Below are 17339 nucleotides of genomic sequence, written 5' to 3'. Positions count from 1 at the left end.
GAACAGAATCGTTTCAGTATCTCTTTTGAGTGGGTTTGTGACTCATTGCTTCGCCATTTAAAAGAGAGGGGCTATTTAGTTGAACAGTTTGTGCCAATGTTAGCCTGTTCATTCACTCAGGGAAAGCCTGCCTGAAGATAAAGTTCTTCCCCTACTTGCGGAAGGAAAATGGAGAGGAGGCCAGCAAGCGTCCTGTAGGACAGTGGTCCCCAACCTTGGGCCTCCAGATGTTCTTGGACTACAACTGTAATAATTAATGGGTCTTTCCTTGAGGGTAGATTTCCCTCTGCCCTCAAGGAAACACTCATTAGGCCCATAAGAAAGAAACCCAGTTTGGCGGTGGACGAAATTGGCAACTATAGGCCCGTCGCCAATGTTTCTTTCTTAAGCAAGGTAGTCGAGAGGGTGGTGGCCGATCAGCTCCAGGCGTTCCTGGATGAAACAGATGCCCTGGATCCATTCCAGTCGGGCTTCAGGCCGCGCCATGGGACAGAAACGGCATTGGTCGCCCTGTGTGATGACCTATTGAGGGAGGCCGACAGGGGCAAAGTGTCTCTGTTGGTCCTCCTCGATATCTCAGCGGCCTTTGATACCATTGACCACGGTATCCTCCTGGGGAGGCTCGCCGAGTTGGGGATATGTGGCCGGACTCTTGCTTGGCTCCGTTCCTTCTTGGAGGACCGTCCCCAGAGAGTACAGCTTGGGGAGAATGTTTCGGCCCCGTGGTGCCTCAATTGTGGGGTCCCACAGGGGTCGATCATCTCCCCAATGCTGTTTAACATCTATATGAGGCCGCTGGGAGGGGTCATCAGGAGGTGTGGAGCACAGTGCCATCAATATGCGGATGACACACAGCTCTACATCTCCTTTTTTCCAACTGCAGGAGATGCCGTTCTGTCCCTTCGGCGTTGCCTGGAGGCTGTACAGGAATGGATGCAGGAGAACGGGCTGAGGCTGAACCCGGACAAGACGGAGGTACTGAGGGTGGGCGCCCCCACACCTGGGGATATGGGAAACTCCCTCATTTTTGGGGGGTGACCCTGCCCGCCAGGGATGGGGTCCGTAGCTTGGGTGTCCATCTTGACCCAGCGCTCACCATGGAGACCCAGGTGGCGTCCGTGGTCCGTTCCGCTTTCTTCCATCTCAGGTGGATAGCCCAGCTGCGGCCCTACCTTGATGTGGGGTTTCTCACCACTCTGGTGCATGCACTTGTAGTCTCGAGATTAGACCACTGTAATGCGCTCTACGTGGGGCTACCTTTGAGATTGCTGCGGAAACTACAGGTGGTGCAGAATGCGGCGGCCAGACTACTCAGTGGGCTGAGAAGATACCAACATATCTCCCCCACCCTGGCCGCATTGCATTGGCTGCCCATCCGATTCCACATCGATTTCAAAGTGTTAACACTTACTTATAAAGCCCTAAACGGTTTAGGACCTCGATACTTGGCGGAACGCCTTCTCCCACCAAGATCTACCCGTGTCACTCACGCGAGCCAGGAGATAAGGCTGAGGAGCCTGACGCCGAGAGAGGCCCGAAAGGAAAAGACCAGAAACCGGGCCTTCTCGGCGGTGGCTCCTCGCCTTTGGAACAACTTGCCCCCTGAGATTTGCGCGGCTCCCTCGCTGGGCATTTTTAAGAAACAACTAAAAACATTGATGTATAGGCAGGCCTTCCCAACAGAAAACCCTTGACGATCTTTTTCTTACTCTGTTCTTTATTTTTATTTACGTTTCTGCTGTAATGTCTTAAAATTACATTGTTGTTTTTATTGTAAGCCGCCTAGAGTGGTCTAATATGATCAGATAGGCGGGATAGAAATAAATAAATAAAAAAACTACCAGAAACCTTCACCACCACCTCTGCTGGCCAGGATTTCTGGGAGTTGAAATTCAGGAACATCTGGAGGCCCAAGGTTGGGGACCACTGCTGTAGGAGGCAATTCCAGATTCTGAGAGCAACAACAGAGAAGGCCCTCTCCCGTGTCCCAACTAAACACACTTGGTTATCTTAAAACTCAGTCAGGCTTAAAAAGGGAGATACAGTCTTTGAGATAGCTTTGGCCCAAACTACAGTGGGGTCTCGACTTACGAACTTAATCCGTATTGGAAGGCAGTTCTCAGGTCAAAAAGTTCTTAAGTCGAATCTGCATTTCCCATAGGAATGCATTGAAAACCATTTAATCCGTATCTGCTCTTTTCGTCCATAGAAACTAATGGGAAGCTGCTATTCCGCCTTCTGCCACTAGAGGGGGATATTTTTTCTTTTTTCCTTTTAACCTAAGATGACTTAGTTTTTAAAAAAGGGGAAAAAAGAGTTCGTAACTCGAATCTAAGTTCATAAGTCGAGTCCATATATTCCTATGAGAGCTGTTTGTAAGTCGAAACGTTCGTATGTCGAGCCGTTCGTAAGTCGAGACCCCGCTGTATTAAGGCTTTATAGGTTAGAAACAGGAAATGGATTGGCAGCTAGTGGAGCTGCTGTAACAAGAGCGTTATATCATCCCTGTTTTCACCCCAGTTAGCAGTCTGGCTGCTGTGCTTTGGACCCACTGGAGTTCCTTGACACTTTCCATAGGCAGCTCCACTTAGAATGTGTTACAGTACTAAAGCTGGGGTGTAACTAAGGCATGTGTCACTGTGGCCAGATCAGACCTTTCTCGGAATGGGCACAGCTGGTGCACTGGACAGCTAGACTCAGAGACAAGTCCAGGAAGGGCCTTAAGCTGTGTATCTGGGTTTTCAAGGGGAGTGTAACCCCATCCAGCACAGACTGCATCTCTGTTCCCTGATGGTTAAAAAGAAGCCTGCTGGAGACTCTGAAGAACTGTGGCGAATCTGTGACACTAGATCAAGAGTAGGCAAAATGAGGTTCTCCAGATTTTGGTGGACCAAAACTCTCTGGCAGCCTTAAACCAGCATAACCAATGGTGGTAAATGCAGGGAATTGAAATCCTAGAACAGTAGGAAGTTTAACATCTCATGAAAATATGATCTGAATGGATATAAACAAAATAAAGAAGGAAAGGCAATGGAGGACAAATCAAAGAAGATATGGCAGACACATTGATGTATTGAAAGTCAGGTCTGTCTCTGAAAATACATCATGGTTTGCCATGCTGCTTAAAAAGATTTGTTTTGGTATAGATTTTCTGTGAAGCTTTTCCTTATACAGTGGTGCCTCGCTTAGCGAGTGCTTCGCTATGCGATGAATTCGCATAGCGAGGGGGTCCGGGCCATCGCTGGAGCATTCGCTCAGCGATGGCCCCTATGGCGATTTTTCGCTTTGCGATGATCGCTAAGCGATTCGCTTAGCGATCTTTGCAAAACGAAGCGGGGGAGAACAGCTGATCGGCGGTTCCAAAATGGCCGCCGAAAGGTCCGCGCCGCATTTTCGCGCCCTGCCCTCGCTTACCGAGGGCACGAAAATGGCGGCGCTATGGAAGAAACATCGCTTAACTGTGAGTTTTCAAGCCATAGGAACGCATTGAACAAAGTTCAATGCGTTTCTATGGCTTTTTTAGTCCCGTTTAGCGATGTTTTCGCATAGCGAAGGTTAATCCGGAACGGATTAACCTCGCTATGCGAGGCACCACTGTATTTGACAGCACAGAGAAGCCTGCCTGGGGAGGACATTCAAAAAGCTGTTTAACTTCTGTTTCAGCATGTCAGCAAACTTAGACATATTAATGTCAATCTGAATGACAGTTTGTTCAAACAAGCCCATTTCAAATCATTATTTATGAAGCTGGATTGTTTCAACCAACTATATTTAGTTTGTTCAACTGTGCTTATTCTTGAATCGAACATTTTGAACTTTGCTCCATAGGCTGTGCCATAGGATTATGCTAGCCTGAGTCTTGCTAAGGCTTCACCACCACCACCCCATATTAAAAGTGCAGTTTAGCATTATATCCTAATTGGAACCATTAGTTCCTTTTGAAAAAGAGAGAAAATGATGTATTAGTCAGATGCATTGAAAATACTTGGGGGTTAAGTATGGTATAGTGTAATGCTTTAGTATTCTGTTACACAGAAGTTTGCTATACTATTCTAGCTGGGAACATAAAGTATTCTTTTTGTTCTGAGATGTGGATTCTGAGCTAAAATTATCCTGCTGCTTTATTTCCCTTGAGTGAATTGGCTCAGGCTTCCAACTCTTGCTTCAGATAATAACAATACCAGTTCATTCGGGAGAGCTTTGCAATTTCACTATGGTTTCTTACAGCCAATGTTACAACCTCGGTGTTTTGTGTTGTTGTTTCCCCGCCACCCCAAAAATTCCTGTTACAGAATAAAGGCAAAAGCATTAACCAAAAAGAGTATTACAAATGGAGGGGGAGGGGGAGTATAATTAAATGCAAGAGCTTGGGACCTATTGTTTGCTGGCAATCCTTCCTGTTGATGAGAATTATCCATATTGAAACAAATTCAGAACACTACTGTCTCTCTTTTTAAGAACTGTGCATCTTTATATACAGTTCATAGATGGGGAGGGTGGGGTCTCTGAGCATTTTGAGATTATTTGAAATTCCAGGAAAATGTGTTTCTTAAACTGGGGGTTAAAAACCTATCTATAGTGGAGGTTGAACATATGTCTACTGTGATGAACATAACCAATATAATAAATCAGAGTTTCTGAGACACCAAACTGGCAATGCTAAACTAAAAGTAACATACCCAAGAATCTACCGTAAGTACAAAGCGGTGCTAGGGTCTGAGTTCCAAACAAAGCCCACACTTTTGGTTGTAAATATACACTTTTTAAATCTAAGGCCCGTTTTACGAAAAGCAAACTGATAATGCTCATACCAAACTAACCTGCATAAGTAGCTGAGCACAAGTTAGAAATACATTCTGAATTTCATTTGCCAGATCATGCACCTGAATCTGTCTTATAGCTGAGCATACTTCAGAACAATACTGGGCTGCAACTGCCTACCATTTTATTTTCTAAGACCATTTCTCAGGACCTAGAGAATGTCTTAGAAAATAAAGATGGTTCTGGAAGCCAGAGTTTGACTTAGAAGCATGCTAGAACTCTGGTTTTCATTTGGGAGTTTTAGGGGAAAATGGGGAGGGAAGTAAGGAGCAGAGAAGCAACGTATCAAGACATCATGTTGTGAACCCCAATTCTGGACTTTATAAGAATGGGCCTCAGTTCCTCGAATAAATTAAAATGGGAATTTAATGCTGAAATCACTGGAACTTTTTTCATTACTATCCAGTAACTGGATAGTGGGAGGGATAAATACTGTATTTTTTGCACCATAAGACTCACTTTTTTCCCACAGAACAGGGGTGTGGAAAGTCTGTGCGTCTTATGGAGCGAAGAAAACAGATTATATTTTCCTGTTTTCTTCTCCTAAAAAATTGGTGCGTCTTATGGAAAGGTGCGTCTTATGGAGCGAAAAATACGGTAGATTTGTTTGTTTGTTTCCATTTCTATACTGATCCATTAGTGTTATCACTCTCTGGGCAGTTTGGAACATACATTGCAATCCTATGATAAAAACAGAATAATTAAATACAATAAAAATACACTGAAATGCAATAAACCCTCTCACTGGCTGAAACAGTGAATCCACCTTTAAATACAAATTCAGAAACTAAAACCCATTTCAATATCTTAGGTCAATATTCATACTAGCAGAAGGCAGCTTTAAATAATCCTGTCTGATTGGCTCTCTAAAACAGGGATCCTCAAACTACGGCCCGCGGGCCACATCCGACCCGCCTTGCTGTTCTATCTGGTCTGCCAGTTCCGCCTCCACCCATTGGAGCTGAGCAATCGCTTTGGTGCCTTTCCCCCTCCCTCCGTGTCCCCACTGAGCATAGAAAGAGGGGGAAAGCCTGACACAGGGCATCACCCACCCCTGCTCCTTTTGCAAAGGCGCATGAGCTGGGTGATTGTTTTGGTGCCTTTCCCCCGCCTTCTGTGCTTACTTAAGACCAGAAGCCAACCTTGCCAGGCAGGAATACCAAAGTATTCACACAGTGTTCAGGACTGTGAGAATAAGGCACCTTCTTCAGTATGACCAACCCCTTCTTCTCAGAATAACCAAACAGCTGATTAAAAAAAAATATTTTATTAAAGGTGTTGCAAAAAATTAAAGGTTCAAAAACAAATACAGAAAATGAAAGGAAATCAAAAGGATGGGAAGTAAGTCCACATCAAACATTTAAGAAGCTAGGCAATTCCAGGATAGCCACCACAGAAAATAGGAAAATTAGGATAGCTAGTTTTCCTGTCCTACACCAATACTTACAGTATAGTTAAATTGAAGCATAGTTCCAGAGCATATGGATCCATTTCAGTCAGGTTTCAGGACAGATTTTGGTACAGAGACTGCCTTGGTTGCCCTGTATGATTACCTTTGCCAGGAGAGAAACAGGGGGAGTGTGACCCTGTTGATACTCCGGGACCTGTCAGTGGCTTTCGACACCATCAAACATGGTGTCCTTCTGGATAGGCTGGCTGGGTTGGGAGTTGGGGGCACTGCCTTATGGTGGTTTCGCTTCTTCCTAGCTGACCATGTCCAGAGGGTGATGCTGGGGGACAGTTGCTCTGTCCCATGGCATTTATGTCATGGAGTTCCTCGGGGCTCAATACTGTCCCCAATGCTGTTTAACATCTACATGAAACCACTGGGAGAGGTCATCAGGAGGTTTGGGCTGAGGAGTCAGCAATATGTTCTACCTTTCATGTGTGAAGGCAAGAGGAGAAGGGGACGACTGAGGATGAGATGGTTGGACGGTGTCAGCGAAGCTACCAACATGAATTTGACCCAACTCTGGGAGGCAGCAGAAGACACGAGGGCCTGGCGTGCTCTGGTCCATGGGGTCATGAAGAGTCGGACATGACTTAACGACTAAACAACAACAACAATTAGCTAAAATAAATTTTTCATTAATAAAAAACTTAAAAATGCATTCCAATTCCCTCTTACAAAGTTTAAAGTGTCTTCTTGTATATTTTCTTCACTTAAAAACTCATTCAAATAATTAATTCACCCGTGTCAAGTTTAAAAAAAGGATCCAGGTCCTTTTTTTTACTTGATCCATTCATTCATATATTTTTTCAAACTATAGTCTGCCCCCCACAGTCTGAGGGACAATGAACTGGCCCCCTGTTTAAAAGGTTTAGGAGCCCTTCTCTAAAAGCTGAGTGGAATGGAGATTGAGTGGAATGGAGACTAGTGGCATAAGCTTCTTCATATCTCTGTATGACTACTTTCAAAGGCTTCATTAGAAATTAAAAAGCATTTGGGAAATGTCCAGTCCCTACAGGAACCCATAAAAGAGGCCCCAAGGATCAGACAAGAGGTCCTTCAGGTGTACCATTTGGGATCAATCCTCAAAGAAGGACTGGAACTGCTGAAAAACAAAGTCCCAAACTTGATAGCCATCTCAAAAGGATAACATGGTCAGTGGTTTCAAGGACTGCAGAAAGATCCATGAGGACTTGCAGGGTGATCGATGACATTTCAATTCCATAGTGTGGCTTGAACCCCAACTGAAATGGATATAGGCTATCCATTTCCTCCAAGAACACCCCTAGTTGGTCAGCCACCACTCTCTCACTCAGTTTGCCCAGGAGTTTAATATTGACAGTGGTTCTGTAATTGTTAAAAGGAACGTGGTGGCACTGTGGGCTAAACCGTAGAAGCCTGTGCTGCAGGGTCAGAAGACCAGCAGTCGTAAGATCGAATCCACGCGAAGGAGCGAGCTCCCATCGCTTTGTCCCAGCTGCTCGCCAACCTAGCAGTTCGAAAGCATGCAAATGCAAGTAGATAAATAGGTACCACCTCGGTAGGAAGGTAAAACAGCGTTCACGCTGGCCATGTGGCAACAGAAACTGTCTTTGGACAAGCTCTGGCTCTATGGCTTGAAAATGGGATGAGCACCGCCCCCTAGAGTCAGACACAACTGGACTAAAAATGTCAAGGGGAACATTTATTTATTTATTTATTTATTTATTTATTTATTTATTTATTTATTTATTTATTTACACACACACACACACACACATACATACATACATACATACATACATACATACATACATACATACATACATACATACCCCGCCCATCTGGTCTAAAAGACCACTCTAGGCAGCTTTACCTTTTACTTATAATTTTTAAACTCATCCATTGCTAACTTGAGTTTCTTTGGAATGAGTGTGTAGGACTGACATTACTCTCCTACAGCACTCTGCAGAGCAGATATGTGTCACTGAATGTCTAATATACAGAAGTTGGAGTTCTGAAAAGATGGAACTTGACAGTTAGAAATCCCTTGTTTAAAATTTGTATGCTTTGTTTTTGAGAATGTGTAAACATTGTACTTTCCAATGCAAAAAAAACCATTGTAGAAATTTACTTTGCGAGTATGCTCTTATAAGTAATCTTCATATGAATCTGAGCTGACTTAGAGCTTATTCTCCTGTCACTTCAAATAATCAGTGTTAGGACAACAGAGATGTAGTCACTGATCCAGTAAATATGACATAATGGGGATTTTTTGTGTGCACAATTCAGTGTATTAGAATTGTTGTGTAAAGCTTGTGGGTGTCAAAGCATCTTAAAAACCATGTAGGCATCCTTCAGTCTTGAAATACTATGATACAATAATGTGCTCTGAATAGAGGTCTTGGAACAACGTCTAGTGTGGCTGAGAAGCCAATTTGAGCGTGGCAATCCCCTCCACACTGAAGAAAAATACAGTCTGTCCCCTGTCCAGCTCCTTGATTTTGCTCGTTTCAGGACTGTCTCTTTGCCTCGGCCTGCTGAAAAAATGTCTCCTCAAATTGAGGAGGCCATGCTGCACCCCCTGCCTCTAAGCTGAATGCTCAGGTGTCAGTTTCCCATCTGTTGAGGCGATTTCCCTGCACTAATTCTCCATACAGGAAATCTTTTGGAATCTGACCATCAGCCATTCTCACGACGTGCCCAAGCCCAAGATGTTGCTTTTTCAGTAATGTACATGCTAAAAATTCCAGCTTCTTCCAGGACTACTCTATTTGGAACTTTGTCCTGCCAGGTTATATAAAAAATGTGTCAGAGAGAACACATATGTAACGTGTTCAACTTCTCTCCTGCCATGCACAGAGGATCCAGGACTCACTGCAGTATAGGAGTGTACTCAAGACACAGGCTCTATAGACTCAGATCTCGGTATATGCCGTCAGCTTCTTATTAAGCCATACTCTCTTTGCTAGTCTAGAGAACATGGAAGTTGCTTTGCTAATGCGTTTATCCAGTGTGACATCCAGGGAGAGGGTGTCAGAGATCCTTGAGCCAAGGTACACAAAGTCATGAACACCCTCCAATTCTTGCGTAGAGATAGTAATAGAGGGAAGTGAGTCCACGCCCTGGCCCATGACTTGTGTTTTCTTCAGGCTGATTGTTAATCCAAAGTCTTGGCAGGTCTTGCTAAAATGATTCATGAGTTGTTGGAGGTCTTCAGCAGAATGGGCAACAACAGCTGCATCATCGGCGAAGAGGAAGTCCCGCATGCATTTCAGATGGACTTCGGTCTTTGCTGTCAATCTAGAGAGATTAAAGAGCTTTCCATCTGATCTAGTCCAGAAATAGACACCTTGTGTTGCAGTTTCAAAGGCGTGACAGCAAAAAAGATCCCAAACAGGGTCGGCGCAAGGACACAGCCATGTTTCACTCCACTTCAGATGTCAAAGAGAGCTGATGTTGAACCATCAAAAACTACAGTGCCCTTCATTCCCTCATGAAAGGCCCTGATGACATTAAGGAGTTGAGGTGGACATCTTATGTTGGGAAGTATTTTAAAAAGGCCATCCCTGCTAACCAAATCAAAGGCCTTTGTGAGATCTATGAAGGCCACAAAGAGTGGCTGTTGTTGTTCCCTACATTTCTTCTGCAACTGTCTGAGGGAGAATACCATGTCGGTGGTGGATCTATTAGCTAGAAATCCACACTGTGATTCTGGATAGACTCTGTCTGCAAGCACAGGGAGTCTCTTCAGCACAACAAGGGCAAGCAGCTTCCCTACAACGCTGAGAAGAGAGATGCCACGGTAAAGACCAGTCTCTCATTAATTGTAATATTTGTGGGGAAAGTTTTAAAAAGTCATTCTCAATGGAGGTTATTTAGCTGCCTGGTGACCCCTGGCACATTTGAAGGGGGCCTCAGTGTTATATAGTGGATAGAGTGGCAGATTAGGATTCTGGAGAACAGTGTTCAAATCCCTATTTGGTCATGGAAACTGGAGGAGTGGAACTGGTAAAACCACTCCATATGTATTTCACTTACCTTGAAAGCCCTATTAGGGCCCCTATACAGTGGTGCCTCGCAAGATGAGCGCTCCGTTTTATGATGAAATTGCATAATGATGAAGTTTTGCGATTGCAAAAGCGATCGCAAAATGATGGGAATTTCGCTTTGCGATGATCGGTTCCCTGCTTTGGGAACTGATTCTTGCAAAAGGACGATTTTCCTACAGCTGATTGGCGGTTTCAAAATGGCCACCGGGTAAAAAAATGGCTACCCGCTGTTTTCTGGGATGGATTCCTCGCTGCACGGGCAGCGAAAATGGCCATGCTATGGAGGATCTCTGCTGGACGGTGAGTTTCAAGCCCATAGGAACGCATTAATCGGGTTTTAATGCGTTTCTATGGGGTTTTTAATTTCGCTTTACAATGTTTTCGTTCTAAAGCGATTTTGCTGGAATGAATTAACATTGTAATGCGAGGCACCACTCTATGTCAGTTCCAGCTTGGCAGCATGGAATGAACACACACACACAAACACACACACACACAGACACAGACTGAAAACACTTCTTCACAGACCCTCTTATAACACCCACTTCTTCACACACCCTCATTATGCGACTGACACATTCCTGATCCAGGCTATACTGTATTTCTTTCATATTGTATTTATGGGCATGGGCAAAGTTTAAAAGGCTGAAATGGCTGGTTTAGAAGATTCTTTACCAGCTGATAACAATTGTAAAACCTTAATAACATGAATGATACCATGGATGATATTTAAAGATAAAATGTGGAGGGGGTTAATTTCGTTTATTCTGACTGAAACTTCTGTGACAATATTTCAGTTTATTTGCTAAAGATACTGCTAATATTGAACATTTTACATGTGCTAAATAGATTCTTAATAGCTGTCTGTAATGAAAGCTGGAGGAATTGTGCCATCTCTTTTCCTTTAAAAGCTGTGCTGTTAACAAAGCAAATGGTTTGGAAAAAGCAAAATAATGAAATGCATTGAAATAATGTTAATGTTTCATGTTGGAACTAAGGCATGTGGTTGCAAAACTGTAAAAAAAAAAAAACACAAGGATTCCAGTATAGTATGTCTAAACTGTTGTGAAACCATTGACAAATTTAAAGGTTAAGCAGTAAGAACATTAGTACACATGGAACATGTAAAACAGTTCCAGTCATTCTAAGCCTTTTTGGAATGAATGTGCTGAAAATGTGCAGAGAACAATTAACAATAAATTTATTGTAGAAATAAGTTCATTGATATATTTATATATCAGTTAATTTGCATATTTTGATCTTCTTAATTCTGTTCTAGACTGAAGGGTGGAAAATAGATGCTTTCCTATTTTATGGGTATGTTACAGGTCAAAACCTGTATCCTTATTTGTTCTCCGGCAAGGGATCAGGCAAGATACAAACAGCTGAACCAAAGTCCAGTTTTATTGAAAGCAATTCCAAAGTCAGCTGGGACTTCTCTTAAAAGTAGATAAGACCCTGAAAATACAGTGGACAGATATTTTATAACATAACAAAGAGCCATAAAATTCTACAATTCTATTGGTCAGCTTTTCCTAAAATTAGGATCTTGCTCTCAGTGATGCCAAGAATTACAAAGTTATTGGTCTCCTGTAGATATAGGTAAAATGCCCCAACTCCCTTTTGGCCCAGAGATTCGCCTTTCTGTCTGGAGGAATAAGTATTCCAGTTCCCTTATATCAATAGATATGCGGCCTTCCTGGGCCTCAACGTACAGTATGGCCTTCAGAAACCAGCTCCCTGCTGATTTTATGTTGCGACTATCTCCTCATTGTGTTCGAGCAACATTCCTAAGCTTGGCCATCTGCTCATCAAAAGTAAGTGGGCAAAAGTTGAGAAACGGAGAAACAAGAGGAACTTTATACTAGCAAAGTACAGTATGCCTTTCTTTGGTTAAATGTGAGAGACCTATTCACCTCTAAAACTGTGTTTGAGTATATCCAGGGACAGTGGACCCTTGACTTACAGACGGCTTGACTTACAGACTTTTTGAGTTACAGACTTCTCTGGCCGCAAAATTTAGGTTTGACTTGCAGACTGAGATTTGACTTACAGACCAGAAAAAAACCAAAATGGAACAAAAACGGCCTGTTACGGGATTAATCGGTTTTGAATGCACTGTAGGTCAATGGAGACTTGATTTACAGACTTTTTGACTTGAGAACTGCCTTCCAATACGGATAAAGTTCTCAAGTCAAGACCCCACTGTATCAGGAGGATGATATTCATACAAAATACAGATATTCATACAAAAAGTAATGAGTTATTTGGGCCCAAAAACAAATACCAACATCCATTCTATGATGCCTTTGTTTGTTGTTATATGCCATCCTGTCCTGTCCTGCTGAGATGGGACTTGGAGGCACTGTTTTGCAATCACTCCTGGAGGAAACGTCTAGATAGGGGACTCCTGTTCAGCACCCTGGCTGCTGGCCTGTAGAGTCCCCCAGGGGTCTGCCTTGTCTCCTATGTTATGTAACATCTACATGAAAGCACTGGAATACGTTATTCAGGTTTTTGTGGTTCAGTGTCACCAGTATGCAGAATACACCTAATTCTATCTCTCTTTTCTAAATCCGAGAAAGCTGTTTCAGCTCTAGATCAGTGTTTGGTGTCAGTAATGAACTGGATGAGAGTGAATAAACTGAAACTTAATCCAGACAAAATAGAGGTGCTACTGGTCAGTCGAAAGGCATATCAAAGATTAGGGATGCAACCTGTGTTGGATAGGGTTGTTGTTGTTGTTTAGTCAGTAAGTCCTGTCCGACTCTTTGTGACCCCATGGACCAGAGCATGCCAGGCCCTCCTGTCTTCCACTGCCTCCCAGAGTTGGGTTAAATTCATGCTGGTAGCTTCGATGACACTGTCCAACCATTTCGTCCACTCTCGTCCCTTTCTCCTCTTGCCTCCACACTTTCCCAACATCAGGGTCTTTTCCAGAGAGTCTTCTCTTCTCATCAGAAGACCAAAGTATTGGAACCTCAGCTTCAGGATCTGTCCTTCCAGTGAGCACTCAGGCTTGATTTCCTTCAGAGTTGATAGGTTTGTTCTCCTTGCAGTCCAGGGGACTCTCAAGAGTCTCCTCCAGCACCACAATTCAAAAGCATCAATTCTTTGGCAGTCAGCCTTCTTTATGGTCCAGCTCTCACTTCCATACATTGCTACTGGAAAAACCATAGCTTTGACTATGCAGACCTTTGTTGGCAAGGTGAATTCTGTGTTTTTTAAGATGCTGTCTAGGTTTGTCATCGCTTTCATCCCAAGAAGCGGTCATCTTTTAATTTCGTGGCTGCTGTCACCATCTGCAGTGATCATGGGGCCCAAGAAAGTAAAATCTGTCACTGCCTCCATATCTTCCCTTTCTGTTTGCCAGGAGGTGATGGGATCAGTGGCCATTTTCTTAGTTTTTTTGATGTTGAACTTCAGACCATTTTTTTTGCGCTCTCCTCTTTAACTTCATTAAGAGGTTCTTTAATTCATTGTCACTTTTGGCCATCAGAGTGGTATCATCTGCGTATCTGAGGTTGTTGATACTTTTGCATACACTGTTCCTTCATCCTTTCCTCCCTCAAATGAGTACTGGCTACACTGGGAAAGTGGGAAATTGCATCATTTATTTAGACACACAGTAAATAAGCAGATAGGTAACCCTTGGCAATTAAGAGTTTTATATATGTAAATGTATCATCGTATTTGCACAATAATTTAATAATGGATTTTGCAGTTCATTACTAACATTTCAGACACTTAACAACCAAACTTGAATGCCTAGACTTGATATTTGTCTTCTCCATAACACCTCACTCTTTCTCAGTCTGGTCTCAGGGATTCTCCAGTTCCCAAATTATTTTGGGTTGCTTGCAGGGGAGAGAAGAATCTGTTTTGCCAGTGTATTGACACAGTTGGATCCTGCCATTGGAACCTTACAGCAAATCTGTGCAAGTTCCAAATATAAGAAATTATGCAGTAATTGGCTCCCAATTATAGTTTATGCAGTAGAATTTTTATTTCCCCGTTAGTTAAACCATAACAATTATTACCATAACTTCTCTTTGAAATCCTGTGGTAAACTTGCAGCATATAATTATTAAGTACAGTGGTTTCATATGTAAAAGCGGTCTATGTGGAGCTTTTAAAATCAAAACAACTACAGCACACATGGAGAGACCTCTAGCCAGAAAAGGCTTCTAAATTGAATTTTAAAACATGACAGAAAGGAGCAACAAAATTGTTTCCCTGTATTTGGAAACTGCCACTGCTGGGTTTTATGACATTCTTGTAAAATTCATGGCAATATTTAAGAGAAATATATTGGCTCCCTGAATAACAGCACCAACTCAAACAACTTTCTCTGTTCCTAATTCTTATCCAGCTATATGAATGTTAATAATAATTGCTCCAAAGCCTGATGTTGATGAACTTTTTGTGAAGGGGAGGTAGATTAAATTGTATGTATTAAGTCTAGACAAAACCTAACAAATTATAAAGAAGAAAACAAGGCTACTTGAGCCAGTGTGGTTTTAAAACACCACTTGTTTTAATTAACCTCTGAAGCACAACATGAGATAATTTTTTTAAAAATTATTTATTGTATTTATATCCCACCCATCTAATCAGTTGACCACTCTGGGCGGCTAAGATAAAACAAGGAGGGCTTGACTGTGCATGTGTATGCGCTTGTGTAGGCTAGAGTCAAGTGTCGTCAGTTTGCAAAGTTTGGGGAAACTGCTATTTTGGACTAAAACTCACAGAGGCCCCTACCCAGCATGGTCACTGTACAATATCCAAAATAAGGAATTCTTCTAACTTCTGGCATTTTGCCTCTTCTGAGAGTGTGTGATTCATCCCTGTCCTGAGCAAACATTTTATGTAGAAAGCTCAGGTATGAAAACAGCATTGCCCTGCCTACTTCAGTAATATTTTTGTAATAAAGCTTTATGGCCTCCTTAGTAGTGAAAGAGGCAATCATCCAGGCTGTGTGTCTTACTACATTACAGGCAAGATCTACTTAATTTATGAACTGTTATAATATGTATAATGGAAATAATAGTGGCTGTATTAGTGGAATGTTAGGAGTCAAAGGGAGATGGTTGCAATAAAGATTGTAGGATATTTGCAGCTCAGTAATAGGAAATTTGAGATTCGCATTCAGTTCAGCTGTTACTTCTCAAACCATGGGGGGGACATTAATAGAGCTGTCCTTGGCATGTCAGGACATTGAGAACTCATTAAATGAGAATATGCATATATGTTTTAGCCACTGCACAATCAGAGGTGCTCTGGGTAGTTTTCAAAACACTATGGAACTTAATTCTCTTGTGATACACCCTGGTAACACCATGCCTCAAGTTTGTTCTTCATTGTGGTCTCTGTGAATGCACACTAATGGGTTTCCAGAAACCTACGCAGAGGTTTCTGGAATCTTCTAGAGCTTAACACTGTATGCTAGGACTGGCCCCTAGTACACTTGGACCGCCCATCCTGGCAAGTGCCTCAGTTCCTTTTTGCCGCACTGAGGTTCTTCTTTTCGACGAGCTCCATTCGCTATTGCGTTCAAAAGGAATTTGTGAGAAACTTTGTGCTTTTTTCTCCTCTGCACCTCCCCCCTTCCCCCTGTTTTCACTCTTCTTATCCCTTTTTGATAGTTTGTGGCCTCTTCTGGGCCTTTCAAAGAGTGCACTTCGTGCCCCAGTAAAATTCCTCTGACCGACGGCCATGACTCTTGTCTCCCATTAGTGTGCATTCACAGAGACCACGAAGAAGAAAAAGAGGTTACTTACCGTAACTCTGGTTCTTTGAGTGGTCATTTGTGAATTCACACTTCCCACCCATCCTCCCCTCTGTCCATCACATCAACATTTTCATACAGTGGCGGACCTTGTGGGAACTGAGGCACTTGCCAGGATGGGTGGACCACATGTACTGCGGGGGCAGTCCTAGTGAACAGTGTTAAGCTCTAGAAGATTCCAGAAACTTCTGCGCAGGCACAGATAAAACCCATTAGTGTGAATTCACAGATGACCACTCGAAGAACCAGAGTTACAGTAAGTAACCGCTCTTTCTCCAAGGTTGCATTGTGCACTCTGGAACCTAAGTAAGTAACTTCTATGGCTTTAAAATGTGACCAGGATTTTTAACTCCCTTCCTCCCCTCCTTTTGCAGTAGTCAGCAAGTAAAAGTTTTGAAGATTTCAAAAATTCTCCTTCATCTGGTTTCGATGGGCAGGTCAATATATTGCCCAACTCTATTTTTTTTGCTTTAACTACAATATAGGTAACAATGCGTGTTTAAACTTTATAAAGCCCAGTTAGAGCCAGTTGTAGCTGCCATCTCAGCTCAAACGAAACTGGCTGCAGTATCTGAACATGATAGGAATATAATGGCAGTTTTTTCTGTATGTGTTTGTTTCAGTTGCAGTTGGGTGCTTAATGTGATTGTGAAGTCTAGGTGTGGCGTTCTGACTTTTGCTTTTGCAATTGCTTTTGTGATTCTGATTCCATTTTTTTTTTTTTTGCATGCCTCTACTTGGTTTGGTTAACCACTGATGTGCCTCAGCTTCATATCCACTTTTCCAGGGATCTAAGCATGACCTCAATATAGTTGGGATATGGAGTCCTTGCTCTTCAGTACATAATTTCCAGCTGTGCTGTGTACTGGAGAGATTTTGAAGCCCTTGGCTCCAACACGTATGCACTACACCAAGGTTTAAGTGTTTGGAAGGCTATGAGCTAGCTATGCTCATAAACCTGCCATTACATCAACATTGTTGCATCTTTAAAACTATGTTTTAAGAACTGATGTAATCCTTGGAGAGGGTGGCTTTCCTCCTCCCTTTCCACATTCCCCTCAGAAGGAACAGAGACTCATGTTTCAGCTGGAACACATTTATTATAAGTAGTTCTCATCAGAATAGGTTTTTAACTCCTGCCAGGGAGTGAACCTCGGGTAATTATCCATTCCCTGTTCTCCCAGTTTCTTTCCTGTCTGTTCTTTCTCTCTCCTGTTGGAAGAACAGGAAAAGAAGACTTGTGTAAAGA

The 17339-nt window shown here is 42.7% G+C and overlaps 1 protein-coding gene and 1 long non-coding RNA gene across 2 annotated transcripts in view; one reads left to right on the top strand and one right to left on the bottom strand.

The window, feature by feature from the left end:
* The window catches only part of STXBP6 (syntaxin binding protein 6), a 141079-nt gene that overhangs the window by 58385 nt on the left and 65355 nt on the right, over positions 1 to 17339 (top strand). The gene's annotated exons all lie outside the window — the stretch shown is intronic.
* The window catches only part of LOC144588696 (uncharacterized), a 28413-nt gene continuing 19089 nt past the window's right edge, over positions 8016 to 17339 (bottom strand). The window contains exon 3 of the long non-coding RNA XR_013544369.1: positions 8016 to 17302. This is a non-coding gene — a long non-coding RNA (uncharacterized LOC144588696). The remainder of the gene's footprint in view (positions 17303 to 17339) is intronic.

The sequence above is a fragment of the Pogona vitticeps genome, chromosome 1, assembly GCF_051106095.1.
Source record: "Pogona vitticeps strain Pit_001003342236 chromosome 1, PviZW2.1, whole genome shotgun sequence".
Lineage (NCBI taxonomy): Eukaryota > Metazoa > Chordata > Lepidosauria > Squamata > Agamidae > Pogona > Pogona vitticeps.
The sequence above is the reverse complement of the archived record's forward strand: the minus strand, read 5'-3'. Positions and strand labels throughout refer to the sequence as shown.